This window comes from Cuculus canorus, chromosome 8, assembly GCF_017976375.1.
Source record: "Cuculus canorus isolate bCucCan1 chromosome 8, bCucCan1.pri, whole genome shotgun sequence".
Classification (NCBI taxonomy): domain Eukaryota; kingdom Metazoa; phylum Chordata; class Aves; order Cuculiformes; family Cuculidae; genus Cuculus; species Cuculus canorus.
This window is the reverse complement of record NC_071408.1, coordinates 19,015,930-19,033,137: the sequence shown is the minus strand read 5'-3', so window position 1 is coordinate 19,033,137 and position 17,208 is coordinate 19,015,930.

Here is a 17,208-nt window from a genome sequence, read left to right as displayed (position 1 = left end):
TGTAAAAATGAATAGAAATAAAAAAAAAAAAGGTTTTAGTGACTTTGCAGGGAGGCCAACAATAATGCAAATGTAGTTTTCTCTTTAGATGGAGACAAAAAACCAGGACATGCTCCTAATGATTATCCCAGCCACTATGCAAGTCCATTATGATTAACGCTTTTTTTGCTTCAACAAACACTCCAAATACAAGTAGGGTTTCATGTTCTGCTGTGCAGTCTTTAAGATAATGATAAAAAGGGGTCATTTTCCTGTGGATAGAAGGGTGTATCATTCGTGCTTCATAAAAACAGAAAAAAATCTGACTGGGGTAAGAAAATTTCATTTTGGCGATAGGGAAAGCATGCATAAATGAGCAAGGATGACTAGATTTTGTATCATCCAAAAACCAGAGAGTCTTTCCATGCATTATCTACCCTCATCCTGAGAATGTTTATCACCAGCAAATATAATATTTTCTTCCTGGTACAAAACTGCTTTTCTTCCATTGTCAATGCTTACCTTGTTTTGTTAGTGCTCAGGCAATATAAAGTTTCTGTTTCTAATAACATCATTTACAAACCTACTTCTATAAGAAGAAGCATGAGAACACCAGCAACTATCTCATTCCATTACAAAGTGTGAAAAGCTGATGCTGCTGCATTAAGTAATTTGAATGCCCCAAGACTTGTGGCTCCAGTACTCAGCCAATGGTGGACTCAGGTTTCCACAGGTAATAATTACCATTATCAGACTCTCCTGAGACGAAATTTCTATAGGTCAGGAAGATCACACACAGAGAATGGGAAACCTCTAGACTCAATGACAAATATTTAAACAGGACTGCACTTTTCCCTTTCCCTAATACTTGATTTATTGCCTTGCTTCTACCACTGGAGAAGGGGATATCCAACCAGTCCCACCTTTTGGTGACACCAACATGACCTTCATTAGCACGGCCTGAGCACTGGTGGGAGCTAAAAAGTACTGCGAGGTTGCAACGCTCTAGAACATTTCCATCTCCTGAATGGCAGTTTACTGCATGTTGCTTTATTTTGACATTGGAGAGGTTGCCGCATTTGGTAAGGCAGCTAAATACTAACCAATTGGGGGTCTTTCAGATGTCAGCGTAGCGCTAATATGAAATCAAACCTGTTTTTATTAGATATTCCTGATCCACCAGAGAAAACCTACAGATTAAAAAGTTATCAGGTTTATGATGTCGTCCTTTTTGGAGCTGAGGAGCAGCTGTTGCTACATAACAGCTCTGAGCATGATGAACATTTTGGGAGAAGGGGTAATTTTTAAATAAGAAAGAATGTAACTATTCTGGAAGAAAATCTGGCCACTAACTTCATTTGACATGTGTAATAGACTGTGATAGTTTTTTGGGGACTGCACGATGCAAAGTAAAACGAAGCTGGTAATAAGCAACTTGGCATTTATTCTTTATGTAGGAATATTTGTTCCTCAAAGTCAGACTATGTGGAATATTAGCATTTGAATAAATTATTCAACACTTTCTAGAGAACGCAAGGGGAAAAAATCTTTTCAGCATTATAACATGACAATCTACAGGGTAGTAGAAAAAGAAGGCTGTCATTTTTTCTTCAATTACAAAAGGCAAATATTTATTATTTATAAGTATTCGCCTTGTATAGGCTTAAATGTTATTTATGAACCTGTTGCATAGTGATTTTCAATGTAACTCATTATTTTTAGCCTTAGGGTGTTGTAAAGGAGCATGGATATATTTAATGACACTCTGCTAGTCAGCGCAATTACACTGTAATCATTATGTAAAATGTGCTATTAATTAAACCAATTTCTAGTTAGAACATTCTCTTCTGCAGGGCTTAATCTTAATCTCTGGCAATCTTTCTCTCTGTTTTTCACCCATTAATTATATGATTACTATTTAAGTTATATATGATAAAATATGTTTTTATTTTTAAGCTTAATATACTCAATTAGTTGTATTTGTCACACCATTTGCCTGAATTATTGAAAAGGCTTTATTTGCCAAACAAAAGAGAACTAAAAAGCAACATAAGATCAGTCAGTTATCTGGAGTGAACAGTAGTTTGATGGTTGACAATTGTTTCTGATATTCATTTCAGATGTTGTATGCTTGAATTTAATTTTCAGTTCAGAACCATCTCCTCTTCAGTCTTCCCCTTTTACTCTAACTACCACACAGAAATCTGTACCTATTTTTAAATGCTTCATTTATACACAGAGGTAAATGTCAGTATTTCCCAACATTGGACTGGCTCTTTATGTTAGCATTTTGTTAAAAGAAATGTAGCTATACTAAAGCATGGCTCAGTCTTAATGTAGTTGACATGAACACCAACCAAATAATTACTGTTAAGGAGTTATGGTATTTTGCAGTTAAAAATTATTTTTATGTGGTTACAAATGTTAACAATTCTAGTTAAAATACTGACATCTGAATGTCTACTACACTTCAGAAAAGGAAGTAATCTAGTTTTTGAAGTCATCCTTCTTCTGCTCTGCAATGACCCCTTGTGGAAAAAAAGACTTGAAAAAGAGGAGAAAAGAGCTCTAAACACTTTGCATATTCCCTGGAAATTTGATACAGATATGTAAGAACAAAACCACTTTGTTTTTGCAAAGCCTGGTGGTCAGGGATTACAGACTAATAAACCTGAAAGGCATTAGGCACATTTCATCGGAAGTCCCAAGTTTTTGGGAGGTCTTCTGCTCAGAGTCTCTGTGTCAGGGCCTCCACTGCAGCCTCTCAAGTCCCCTTGGTCCACACAGCAGATGTGGGCAGACTACTACCACCTCATCATGCTGCTGTGTTGTGAACCAACTCTCCTGCTTAACCTTTGCACTTGCTGAAGAACTCACAAGGTCTGATGTAAATCAGCAATACCTATTTTAAAAAAACCACCATCCTCTGGATTTGCACAGGTATAAGTTGGGGGAATAGGGCCCTATTTGGTGCATGCATTTCCCCATCTCATCCTGTTCTGTGAAGGTTGTCACCTGCACCAGCAAACAAAGAGCAGATGGCCAAGAATCACATAATCATCAATGTAGAACACCCACTGAATCCACCACGCAGCCTGGCAAACAGTTGTCACTGCACTGTCAGCCAGCAGACACTCAGGGCCCTGTTCCCAAATGACTAACATCCTTTCAACTACAGCTTCAATTAAAGAAATAAAAACCTTTGGGAAAAGTGTTCCTCAGTCAGTTAATAAGGTTTTGTAGGTTGAGGCAAAGCCACTTAAATACAAACATCTTTCTCCTTGGAAATGTGAGTAGAGAAAGATATTGTAGATCCCCTGAAATTCTCCTGCATTTTCCAAGAAAAAGTCAAGTACAAAACAACATTTCTGCAACCTGCTTCCAGCCTGATCTCATCAGATGGCTGAATCCAAGCCAGCTTTCGCCTGACCTTACTTTGTGCTACACCTGAGGACAACAGGAGTCTTTCCACCAACAGCCCCAGGACCTGGACTGTGTCCTTCTGGACAGCTTTATAGGTCTGTCCCAAATTCTTTTCTCAGTGGGAGCCAAGTGCCTGAACAGGAATGAGGCAATTTGATCCTGCAGCAACATTCAGTTAATGGGATACGCTGCAGAGAAGGGCAGGGTCTAGTGGGACCAGAAACCACTTTCTCTTGCCATCCCAGAGGTAGGACCTGACCTATTCTGGTCAGATGTATAAACTTCTCAGAAGGCTCATCAGCCAGGGTAAATGTTATTTTGTTTCTCCTCTGTATTGTTTTACAAATAGCTTGTAAATCACTTTCTCCCTGACCTTGCTGTGATTAATGGAGTATTTTTATTTAAAGATGAAGTGTCCTTGAATACATTCCTCTATACATTAACTGCAAATACAAATTTCTTTACTATTTGTGGTGTATGTGTCTTTTCTGTCCCCAGCTATTTTTTTCATGAACAAACCCATGGTTGTGGACAATATAAGGAAACCTTGCTTTGTGTTTTTTTGTCACTGCTGTTTGGTAGGCAGCACATCATCCCAGCTGTGTAGGGTACCTACAGAGGTAGGTGGAACTATGATGATGGCCTGTCAGGGCTACGTCTGTCAGCTGGAAATATTAAATGGGTTTTCTTCCTTTTTGAATGTAAAAGATCCAAATGACCCCTCCTGTAGCCAAAAGCACAGCACGTGTTGTGGAGGAGAAAACTGGTAGGTACTCTGGAGAAAGAGTACACAAATGTTTCATACCAGAGTTGTACAACAGGTTCATTCAGCCGCACTTCATCCAGCAAGAAGACTACAGAGTCAAAGGTCTGATGTTTGCCAGCAAATCTCCTTGAGTCTGTGATAGGAGGAGCAAGGTCTGTGTGTGTGTGTGTGTGTGTGTGTGTGTGTGTTTCTTAAAAAAGGAACCTTTACCCAGATGAAGAACTCAAGCTGCTGGTTAGTGTTGCCATTTCTGCTGTATCAACACTTTCTCTACCACTGCCATTCTGACTCAAGACATTTTTAGAAATAGGTTTTGTGCTGCAAGTCAATTATTAGGAAAAAAAAACCAAACCCAAAAAACTGAGACAGGGCTGTGCCATTTTCCTAGAGCAAGAAAACAACTTTTCATCATTAGAGGAACTGAAAACTGCTGCTGTAGTCAGATCCCAGTCAGAAACTTGGACTTCAGATCACAAACCCCTTCAGATTCACATACAAGATCATGAGACTGGCAACTACACCTGCTTGGCATGTTTTTTTTTTTGCAAGTACTGTCTTCCAACTCCCTCCTTGCCACGTGCTGCCTATGCTAAATATCCTTAAAATGAGGTGACAGCTGCAGAGAAAAAAAAATAAAACACAGAAAAGCAGATTTGGAAGGCAAAAAGAGGACTTCAGGTACAACATCTTTCATTCTGGAATTTTCCTTATGCTCCAAAACAAACCAAAGATGTGAAAGAAGATGCCACATCCTCAGAGCCAGCCCAGCCACTATCTGCCCACCGCCCCTGGCACAGCTCAGCAGCCCCACGACTGCTCTTTCTTGTGCCACCCTGAACGGCCCCAGTGCCTGCTTGGCTGGAGCAGGGTCCCAGCACACACACACAGGCTGCCCAGACACACTCCCCACTAGCACCAGGCAGCTTTGCTGTTGCTCCAACACCAACTGGAAGTCCTAATATGCCTTGGGACAGCAGCAGATTAAAAGTGCCCAATTACAAAGGCCATAGACTCCATGATGGAAAAGCAGGAGTTATGGCTTTGGAGCACAGTACTGGCCCATTGTACATCTCCTCAACATAAGCCTGCCCAGCTTTGGTCACATCTCATGTGTGCTAAACACATATATAAGTAGGAAAATGTATAAGAATAATATCTACAGATAGTCCATAATGTAAATAGCAAAGGGATCATGAGATGAGGTCTCATCCGGGATCCCACTTTCCACTTCAACAAACTGTTTTCCCCTTGTGCACAGGGTGCAAGGAACAGCTGGTAGAGCATCTGAATTTCCTGACAGTTCCCCTTTCCTTATTTTTATCTTTATTTTTAGACTGCTTTTTCCTGGATGAACCCAGTTGTCTCTTGCAGGCTCCTAGGGAGCCATGAGCTCACTGATCTGGCAGCAGGTAGCTAGCAAAGAATCCCTGGCGAACAGTTCGCTGCAACTCTATTTTTAATATACATTGCTGACCCTAATGATGGTCTATTGAGATGAGGGCAAGGAATGTCTGATCAAGTGGAGATTAATTTTTGACTGTGCTGTCTGGAAATGCATGAAAATGCACTCCTTTTTCTATTTAGACTCACAGGATGCTTTGATTGATTGACTAGTTTACAAATGAAGGTGATAAAATTAGGTTGAAGACCACATACATTTCTTAAAATGAGTCTGGCTGGTCGTGGAGACAATGAGGTTTGGACAGATTGTATTGCTGGTTTAGGCAATCTTCTGAACATGTCAAGATTTATAGACCTGTACTGTAATGTTACAATTGCGGCTCACTGATATAGGTTTCTTTTCAAATTCTTTCCCATTTTATTTGAAAAAGGCCATTAGAGAGTTATAGACTATTGAAAAAGCTTTTTTTTTGCTAACCCTTAATAAACTCTTCCAAACAAGGACTACTGCATTTTTGTATTAAATTTAGACCAAAATCTATAAAACATGTTCTCCAAGGTTTGGATAATTTGATTATTATTATCTAAATGGAGTTACGGTTCCTATTGGCTTGCAGTAGCATACATAGTAAATGCAAGGTAAGTTAAGGTTTGTACAAGATCTTAGGACACTGAGGATTTTTCACTCTTCATTTGGATTACTGGATTTTGGGAATGGTAAGTATATTTCCCCAGGCTGAGAAATTATAAAAATAAAATGCTCAGAATGTGGTGGTGAAATTAATGTTGCATTGAGCTAGAAAAAAATTACTATTAACATTTCCCTATTCTTATGGTTGCAAAAATACCCAGAGAAGCCTTGGGATTTTCTTAATAAAACAGACAAGTTTACCAAACAAATGAAAACAGATGACGATGCGTTTCATGCAAAATTAAAAACTGTGATGACATTAAAAATCATTGCAAGATAAGAGCAATAGATAAGTTCTTTATGAATTAATATCAAAGTTCTTTATGAATTAATAATAAAATCTATTTTATACATTTTGCCGTCAGACTAATGTTATCCAAGAACTTTGTCAGCGATGTCCTAAAGAGGGGATCTGGGTACATTTAAAATGTGAGCTCCAAGATTTTGTTTTCATGCCTTCTCCATCTGAAGAAAAAAAAAAAAGCAAAATGTGATTCTTTCGTGTACTTAGAATGCTTGAGGACTGTGAAGACAGGATTGAGGTTCAAAGTACCAGTCAGCTACACATGACTCTCAGGACATCAATAAATATCATAAATACAGAGCTCAGCACATCCCGTCTTGCTGGGGAAAGGATGCCCTGACACAGAATGAGACTATAGAATCACAGAATCATAGAATAGTTTGCGTTTGAAAGGACCAACCCAGCCCACCCCACTGCAGTGTCCAACCTGACCTTGAATATTTCCAGGAATGAATCATCCACCATCTCCTTCGGCAACCTGTGCCACTGTCTCACCACCCTCACTGTAAAAAATTTTTTTATCTCTAGTCTACATCTCCTCTTTTTCAGTTTAAAACCATTATCCCTTGTCCTATCGCAATAGGCCCTGCCAAAAAGTTTGTCCCTACCCTTCTTATAGCCTCCCTTTAAGTACTGAAACGCCTTTATGTATTAAAGGACTAGCTCCCTTTCCTGGCCTGGAGGACACACCTGAGGAGCAGAGTGTAAGGCTCTGGGAGCAGCAGAGGCATTTTCAGGGTGGGAACATCAAGAGAAATGCTGGATGCCACCACGACCTATCAGGCAGATGAAAGAGGGTGCCCTAATGAAAGCCTTGTGGGAGCATTTCCACCTCCCACAGAAGCTTAGCAGTGGGAGGATCAAACACGTTTGGGCAGCCTAAGAGCCTCCCTCATTCCCTGGGCTGCCAAAAAATGCATCCTTTGTTGGTGTATGGCACAAAAACCCAACTCCCTCTGCCTCGGAGGCATGCTCCTTCCTCACCCGGCAGTACTTCGCTCTAAGCTTTGACAGTACTCCTGTTTCACTGCCTCCCCAGGACATGAGGCAAGATTTTTACTTAATTAATTTACCTGTGCCTTCAGGGGGATTCGCCTTTGCTCAAGCTAAGCACAGCATCCCTTCCTTCAAAGTTCATCTTTACACACCAAACGCTAATAGAGATTTTGGAAGGAGTTGAGGATCACAAGTGAAGGTAAAGATGATTTTCAGTTATCAAGTGAAGAGCTGTGAGGGGAGGAGTGGCGAGAGATGTTCCTGAGAAGTTCACCATGCTAAAACATTACTCATATAACATTTGGATGTTGACAGCAGCTGGTCCATGAGCTGCTGCTTCTATACTCTTCCCAAGCTTGCAGCCAGCCCTCCACAGCTCGTTAGGACACTGCCCCGTGGTTTCCATTTCAACCAGCTGGCATGTGGTTTCTGTTACTCTGCTGGTTCCAGTTTAAAAGAAATTTGCTATAAGAAGGAAACAATAAATATATTAAGCCTGACATAGTTGGCTATTGAAGACCCAGTGATTTTGCAGGTTGTTTATCTGTAAGGCTCTGACAGCATAAGTAAAGGTTATCAGAGAAGGGGATTTCTGAGGCTGGTGGACCAACTATGTTCTGAACTTTGCACTCCGCTGCAGGAGGTCCATGGTGATTTTCAGTATAAATACAAACCTGTATATTGAGGAAAAAGCAGCACTAAGCAATAGAACAAATGCTGTCTAAATCTAATGCTAAATTTCTGATCACAGATGAACTAATTTTCAGTTCTCTGCTTCTGATGTGTAAAAAATAGATTACTTATTAAAAACACAGCAGTAGAACAGGAGAAAATAAAAGCTGGCAAATCAGAAAGGCCCTTGATATTCCTGGCTTAAACGTGATTACTTCACTCTATCTATTCTAATGCACTTGAAAGCAGGTTTACTCTCTTTCCCACCCACCATAATATGAGCGACTCCTGTAATAGCTCTAAATGTTTTCTAGGAATGTATGAAACCTTCCAACAGCAGTATTTAAAGGTTTAGATATGTTTGAAATACAGCTATTTTTCAATCTTCTAAGCCAGCCAATCCAGGTGCCTGTTAGTCTACAAGTGTCTGCCATCTTTCTCTGATTGTCAGTGGAAATAGACTGATGGATCACTTCCCTGTGTCACTGCTCTAGACTGGTGACAATCAGTGAAATGATTGTGTCTGCCTCTACACATATCTGTAATTGATTGCCTAAACCCTAAGACTCTCTTTCCCAGTTGATATGATGGAACATTGGACTGAAATCACTCCCGATGAGGAGGAGTCAGGACCATTTGTTATTTACTTCTTTCCTTGCGCCTTTCTTCCATCCTGCTTGAATTGTCCCACAAGAACACATTATGGTAATCAGACAGAATGTATGTATAGGAATCAATCAAAACGAAAGCCGTCACAAGAGTTATGACATTACAAAGTCTGTTTGTAACTTTTGATTTATGGAAGATTTTCTGTTTTATAAATTGAGAGTGAGGCATCTTGGGATGGCTTAACCCTTGAACTCTCGGCAAAGGTAGGAAAGAAGTGGAAAAGGAGAATTAAGGCAGAATGAACAGACTCAGTCTTCCCTTATTCGTAATCACTTGATTATAAAATGAGACTAACGTTATTTTCTTTGTATTTCCAGCTTGTAAATGTTTTTGTATGGAAGAAAGATGTTTTACAGGAAAGCAAATAAATACGCATCCAGCCAGATAATCAAAGGCTACGAGCCTGCTAAGACTATACATATGCTTAATTTTTGTGCTGTGGTATCCAACAGCAGTCCATCCCTTTTCACCAAAACATATGCTTAACTTCAGCTCTGAGCCTTAATCTTATTGAACTCAATGGGTTTTAAGCACACACATCTTTAGACTTTAGGAGCTTTGCTAATACTGATGAACTTAAACATCTGCCTCCCGTCACTTTGCTTTTCACCTTTGCATGGTCCCACTGCCTTCATGTTTGAGTTCTTAAGCACGGGCTTAATTGCATAGACATGAACAGAAAAGATGTATCAAATCAAGTGCATGCATAAAGGTGTGCAGAGCTGGGGCCTAAATGTCAATATAACACGCCAAATGAATGCCACAAAGGTGCAGGAAAGATATATTAAACAGCTCACATGGTTATTTACATCTCAGGAGATGTGTGTGTATGCATTCATGAATGGCTCTGTGTGCATGAGAAAAATACTTATGTGCATATACTTGCATATACTTATTTTCTTCCCTAGTCTGAATACCTGCATTACCCTTTTAATGTTTTAAAGATATTATTTTGGTTTTTTAAAAGTGTGTTTGGAAACCCCAAGCCCCTACCACATCTTTATCTACCACTAACCCTTCCTCTTTCAGGACTTCCATTCAGTACCTTGTTTCTAATTGAATACACCACTTTGTTACTCTGATTTAATTTCTGATGTGATGCTGTCTGAGCTAAGCAGTTGTTTTTCAAGGGAAAAATTGTTTTTCTGTGACATTTTGCTTGAACACATCCTCATAAAACAGGCTCTGTTAAATTGCTGCTATGTTCTAGATGGGAATGGATTTCAGTGGGGGATACAGCAGCTTCTGAATGTGTGTATACAGAAGTCTAGCTCTCAAGATATGTGAGAAGCTGATGTGCTGGTAAGACATTGAAAAGCATGTATCTAGTTCAGAAGACCCATCTATTATTCTCTCTCCCTGAAACTACATTCTCTCTTCATGGAAAACATTATAGAAGTTGCTTTTTGGATCCATTGCTTTGTAAAATGTATCCAAAACACTGGCAAGTCTAAGACTGGAAATATGAGCTGGGTACTCGTCATTTTTTTATGGGACACTGTAGCTTTTACCACTTATAATGTTTAAAGGCACATCAGAACAGCAAAACGGACAAAATGGAGAGCAGCAGTATTACCACTGTTTGGAAAGACTGTGAAGTCTTTAGGGGGAAACTGGTTCACGGAGGTAAATCACCAGAGTGAAGTCGCATTGCACTAAATTCCAGATATAAATTTGGAGCTGCTTCGTGTGACTTCAGTGGGATTAGAATTTTATTTTCGTTATTTACTGTGGCAACAACTTAGAGCTTTAGTCAAGGACCAGACTCTGTTCTGCTGAGAGCTGGATGAAACACAGTACAAAGAGGCTCTTCAAAGAGAATACCAAAACCTGTGCTTTACAGTAGAATGACTCCAGCTCTAAAAGTCACCCCTACCTGTAGAATTTTTCTTATTCCGCATTCAAAAAGTTGCACAGTTTTCAAATGTTTACCTGATGGTCTTGCTATGTAATATATTTAGCCATTCTGCTGACAGCTGTACTCATTTTATTGGCTAATGGCTAAAAGAAATCAGGTTTTCTTTTTAATAGCACAGCAGTCCTTCTCTGCTTAATCTCCTTCCTCAGCTTCAAAATGAAAGCTAATCAGGTTGCCGATCCCACTGGGCACACTCTGTTTTTTTAATACATTAGGTAACCTCTATCACTGGAAAACTTAAAAAAAACACCCAAAACAAAAAAGAGGAAAAAATGAAAATGTTATGAACCTGGAAATGTTAATTAAGTAATTTTCAAAGGAGAGGTTTTTGATTCAGAATAAAATGCCATGCCACTTATTAAGAGTTAACATTTTTCCCTCTAAAAAAAGGTTCAACAAGGAATTCAGAATCATTAAATAATTTAAGCAATATAAATGGATGCTATTAATTCCTGCTGTAAACTGCTAGAGACAAACCAAGTATTGGATAAAGGCCTAATATAATATTTTTATTAATCTCCCTGTGTAAGGATACCACCTTTGATCTTTTACATGTCTCTGTCACCCTCATGGACAATACAGCAGAGAATAATTCAACCTTCTTTTCATCATCATTATTTCTATCCTTCTTAGACATGCACTTGAACCAATTTCAGACCAAATCCTGAAATGTTAACATTTTCAAAGTCCAAAGCTTGATTTAGGTCTAAATTTTATCAGTGGCATGTGTTACATATAATGATCCACAACAGTTCTCTGCATCCAAGCCCTGATGACATACACTTAAGATCTTGTTTTCAGTGATTGATCAATATTTAATATTTAGAAAAAAATAATCAGGTGTCAAAGGTCGATAGACGCTATGACAGCTCAGAAAATGACAGAATCTCACCTCCCACCCACTGATGATGGACAGAAACCGGTAACCTCTTTCTATACAGCAGATAAATGAAGAAACCTCCACACCTATGTAGCTGTCCAGTGCCATCAGTTCCTTCCTCGTGGACTGAGAGTAGTGACAGTGGTTCTTGCTTGTGGCAGAAATGCTCCTGAACACTGTGTCTAATGGACCACAACCCAGTGCCTATACAGTGCTTTTCCTTTTTCTGGCTGCTGGGATGAAAGCTGTGAGGTGCAGGCAGAGCCCCAGATCCTGCAGCTGCAGACAGATCTTGAAAAATTAGAGTTGTTACCATAATGGTTCTGATACTCTGAGGGCTTCTGGAGCCTGAAAAATACAAATGAACAGATCTCATCTCCCTGAAGCACCTGAACAGAGGGTCCTTCTTGTCTTTTGATTCTTTCCACCAATACACACATACGTTCCCGTACACCCTTTCCTGGCACCGTGGATCAGAAAGTCACCCGGACAACCAGTGATTCAGCAATTTTGGGCAAAAGCCTCCTGATCAATGATGTGCCATATCCTCATAGGAGTCTCGGAAACAGTTTGAAAAATGAGCCCCTTGTCCAGATACAATATAATAAAATAAAATAAGGGCCAGAAAAACAATCATATCAGAACCAGTAAAGAAAACTGCAGCATCAGAATAATTTGCTCTGTGCAGTATGGCATTGTCAGAGTACTAAACCAGAGTATTTTCCTCTTCTGTAGCCCTGCACTGCTGTGATCAGGACACTGCTTACAACCTATGGAAGAGAGGAGCTGCTCTCTGTGATATTTCATTTTTTTTGGTTAGCTTGGGGTAGTAATGAACAAGTCACAGCCAAGTGAATTAATCTCTCTGGCTCTTCAGAAATGAAACTTCATGTACAGCTATTTGGCCTTCATTGCTTTTTCACTGTGCCCTTTCTACGAGATTCTTCATGAAAAGTAAAATTAAATTAAAACCGGTGGAAAGTGTGTTTTAACCACTCCAAAAATGCTTGCAGATTTTCCATTAGGCATACACACATTCCAGCAGCATCTAAAATGAGGTACCTCTGGTAAGCATATTGCACATTATTTAGACTTATCAAAACAGATACTGCTTGTTAAATTAACCTCACCAGCTGGCTATTCACTACATATTTGGGGTTCAATCATGGCCACAGCAAACTTAATTTATTTCAATGTGATCAGAAGTGTTGTGAATTAATCTCAGCACAAGCACATGCCCATTGAGTACAACAAGACCAACAGTGTCTCTCATCAGTTGACCGGATTTGGGACAGTACCAAGGCCAGAGGGGAACTCTGAAGGCCTCCCTCACAGCAGACGTCCTATGGACTTTTGCTTCTTATGCCACACTTATTGCTTGGTGTTTCTAGGATTTTTTTTTGTTCAGCTTCATTTATCATCCCAGTATTTCCTGGAAAATTTAATTGCTCTCCATTTAACAGATCACTCAAGCGCCTACTCACCAATAAGCATGTGAATTATCCTATGCCTGTTAAGCATATACTGAATCTCAGATATAGAATCAGAGAATCGTTGATTTAAGCCCTGGTAACCACAGAATAGGAAGCGTATATTTTAATAGTTAGATCAATTAACCCTCATTAAACCAGTTGGTGTTTCATCAACATAAACCAAATATAATAAATATCTCCAGAGGATTATGTATATTGAGTACATGCCAATTAATTAAAAATGTAGTATTAGAGATTTACCAATGATGGCATAAGTATGTATCTATTACATCATTGTTAATCTCTGTAAATATGTTTTTAATAAGCTCGTGGTATTTAGTCAGCATACAGTAACTCTCCCATTAAGCTTAAATTAAATGCATGGTTAAGCATATTAAAAACACTTAATTTAAAACATTGCCAACATTCTTCATACTAGGTTCCAATGTGGCTACAGTTTCTCAGGATTGTCAGTAATTGTCCTAGTTTGGCAGAATCTCTGGTTGGTGCTGTTACTTTGTCCTCAATGTCTATCAAGAGTCTGAGTAATTTAATGCTATCATTTTATAAATACAGAGCCACTCGATCCATGTAAAAGAGACTAGGTTTTATTTATGGGGAAGAATACTCATGTGCCAAAGCGGATGGAAAGCTTTGAGCAGATAAAATGATTTTCCAAAAATAAAACAAAGGCTCTAATGAAAAAAAAAAAAAAAAAAAAAAAGGGAAAAAGCCCTCTGTTGGAATAACAATAAAGAGAATGTTGCCATACATGATTTTTCATTTATGGATAGCTGGAGACATTAATATACTTGCCTATGGCTTGCGCATTACTATTCCCAGCTATGCAGAAAGGCAAGGTGATTTACAGCCCCCAGCGCTGTCTCGCTGCCCCAGCTCATCGACTGTCTCCGCTGGCCGCGGGCTGGCTGGTGACGGCTCCGGCGGGAGGATGCCGGACTGTGCCGCAGCATGGCAGGTATATGTGACCTGGGATTTTTGGGGTTTGTGTACCCAGCAAGCCAATCACCAGGCAGAGAGAGCAATAGCTGAAGATTTTACTGCTCTTTAAGTTTCCTCATCAATTCCCTCGGTAACTGATTATATCACAGGAGTTATATAAAAAACACATTAAACGCCAACTAAATCAAGACTTTTCTTGACTTTTTTCTAAAGCAATGAAATTCAGAACAAACACTATACTATGCATGGAGATCACCACCTGGAGAACAGAACTCTTCATTTCACACCCTGTCTTTCCAAATGGAACTAGAATGAAGTCGTGTGTTTTATTCATTTTATTATTTCCTGCACTATTTATATTGGCATTTAGAAAACATATGGCAGAAAATTCAAATTTACAATACTCTGCACTTCTGTATCGCCATCCATGTAATGATCTCCAAAGGCTTTATGAATGTGGCTGCACTTAAGCCTTATATTCCGCACTGGACGGTTTATAATAAGATATTTAAGAATAAATAGCACCAGGAACTATTATCAGGGCAATTCTAATAGTTGGGAAAACTGAGGGACAGAAAAGTTAAAAGACAACATGTTAGAAAAGCTCTGAAGACCTGCTACAGTTTACAGCCATCAACAGAAGATGCAGAACCCTTCACCTCTGAAAATCAGGCCCTGTAAAAGATTTCCACTGTGAAAAGTGGAGTCTGGAGATTTGGGATCGCTTTGTTTGTGCTCTCCTCAAGAGAACACCCTTCACACCAGCAAAAGTGGGTAACTACGTACTCCTGCTACACAGATTGCCACAGCTCGTCAGGCTGCACCTTCAGCAGCTGCTGGACATGCAGGCTGCCTAGTGTTTCCTCCTGTTTTTATTACAAGAGCTTTGAAGACATTATGAAACTCAAGGGAATTATCTTGCTGAATTTCTCACCCACAGCCTCGATTTGCTATTCAGTCGTATGACTTTGAATTTCCCAACATTGTAATATTTCACCTTTTTCTTCACTGATATGGCATAAAATTTCAAAATCTGCTTCCTTGCTACATCCTTCCTTTTCTCAGCTGATGTGTTCATGAACCTCTGCAGACTCTGAACAGACTTGGAGTGATTTGTGCTGTATTGTAGAGGGCTGAGCAAGCTGTGTTTTCTGTGAGTTTACGTCTCATTATGAATATTGTGTATACCTCAGCCCAACTGAATCCAGCTTGATATTCTAGTTCTTCTGAGTCCGTTGATTTATTATTCATTAAAATAGCAGATACACAGTATCTTTAAGCAGGATGACTAAGTCAGTGGAATGATGGATGGACAGGCAGATAGCTAGATAAGAACCACTTGAGATATGTGGATTTTACTGAAATTCTTACTACGATTGGTTAATATGGACAATTTTGGAGTTGTTCAGGTAGCACAGACCAAAGTTGAAGTTCAATAACGTAAGGTTTGCTTTCTGCTATTCATAAAAAAATGTCAGAGAAGAAAGAAGGAAAAAATCATGGAAATAGAGTCAAAATGGGAACGGGAAATACTACAAAAACAGAAGAGGGAATGAGAAGAAGAACTAAGTTAGGACAAACGTTATTTTTATATAGCATCCTTGCTTGTAACAACCTGATCTCAAGTATTTTTAAAATGCTAGAAAGATTTTTTCTTCTAGAAAAAAAGTTGCAATAAAATTTAAAAAAAAGGATCCTTTTTAGAGGAAAAACAAAAGACTTAAAAGAAGGACAGAGTATTTCTGAAGCAAATACCATGAAACAGAAGGGTAACTAGAATGGCTGTGAATATTTCTGTGTGCTGAGTTGGCACCTCCTCAGCTCACATTACAGGCACTGCACAGAAATCCCCATCTTTGTCCTTGAAGGTTCCCTTCTCAGGGAAGTCATTGGCACTCAGGGAAAGAAGAAAGATGAGTTTCAGTATTGGCTTGTGATCAAGGCAGAGAGCAGGCAGACGTTGAGCTTGGGATGCCCTGGCATGATGCATGCTTGTGCTTCCCCTCCACGGCACACGTTACCCTCCCAGACGGAAGACGAGAGGCCTTCACTGTCTGTGGCCTTGATTCCCACCAACGCTGAGAAGAAGAATCGGCATCAGTGGTTTGTATGTTGCAGCAGCAGATTTAGCAAGTCCCTCCAAAATCCTCCTGCACAACGTGTCTCTCAGTACCTGAATGGGACACACTCACTTCCACAAATAGGATCAACTCAAATACTATGGGAGGGGAAGGAAATGTCAGCAGCATTGACACTTCCATAAATATTATATTTGTAAGTCTGAGATGCAAATTGTTTGTAGAATCTCAATTTCACCCCTTATAATATTGTCATTTGCAATCAGCTCACTATGAAAACAGGGCTTTCAAAGGGTAAGAAAATCATTTGAACTTGTGATCTACAATAGATTTGAATATTCAGATAAGGTCACTGGTCAGAGCAGGGGTGACAGCTGTGGTCAATAAACAGGTTCAGTGAGACAAAATCTTTTTGTCTATCTGGGAATAGCCTGAAGAAGAGAGGTTCTCAAGAGGGATAAGAGAGATTAAATTTAGCTGTGTCACCATTTTATTTCCAGGATGTTTAAGGCATGATGGAAGCCTTTGGTGTGGCCACCAGGCCAGCATGCTGATCCTGCTGACGGTGTCACTCTGATGCCACCAGGTCAGATGTTCTGCTTCACTGTGAATATGAATCTGACGGAGAGTGACGTCTTGTTTGGCTTTCTGCTGATTGACTTTTGACAGGCTACAAGAAGACTTGAACAAAGCCAACTGTAACAAAAATGACAAGTGGTTCTAATGCCCTCAATTCCTTGGTTCTCAATGTGACATCTCTTTAAAAAGCCTGATAATCAGAAAACACTGAGATCTTGGCTTCTGACAGTCAGGGTCCTACGTGTCATGGCTGAGCACCCAAAAACAGGGCACCCAGCACTACTAATAATATTTTAACATCATGGCTTTTCTTTCAACATCAGTGAAGAACTCATCTCCTAATTAACTATAAACTACAGCACTACTTGAAATTCACTGGTAAGCATGAGCGGTACTGTTAAGATCACACTTAAGAAG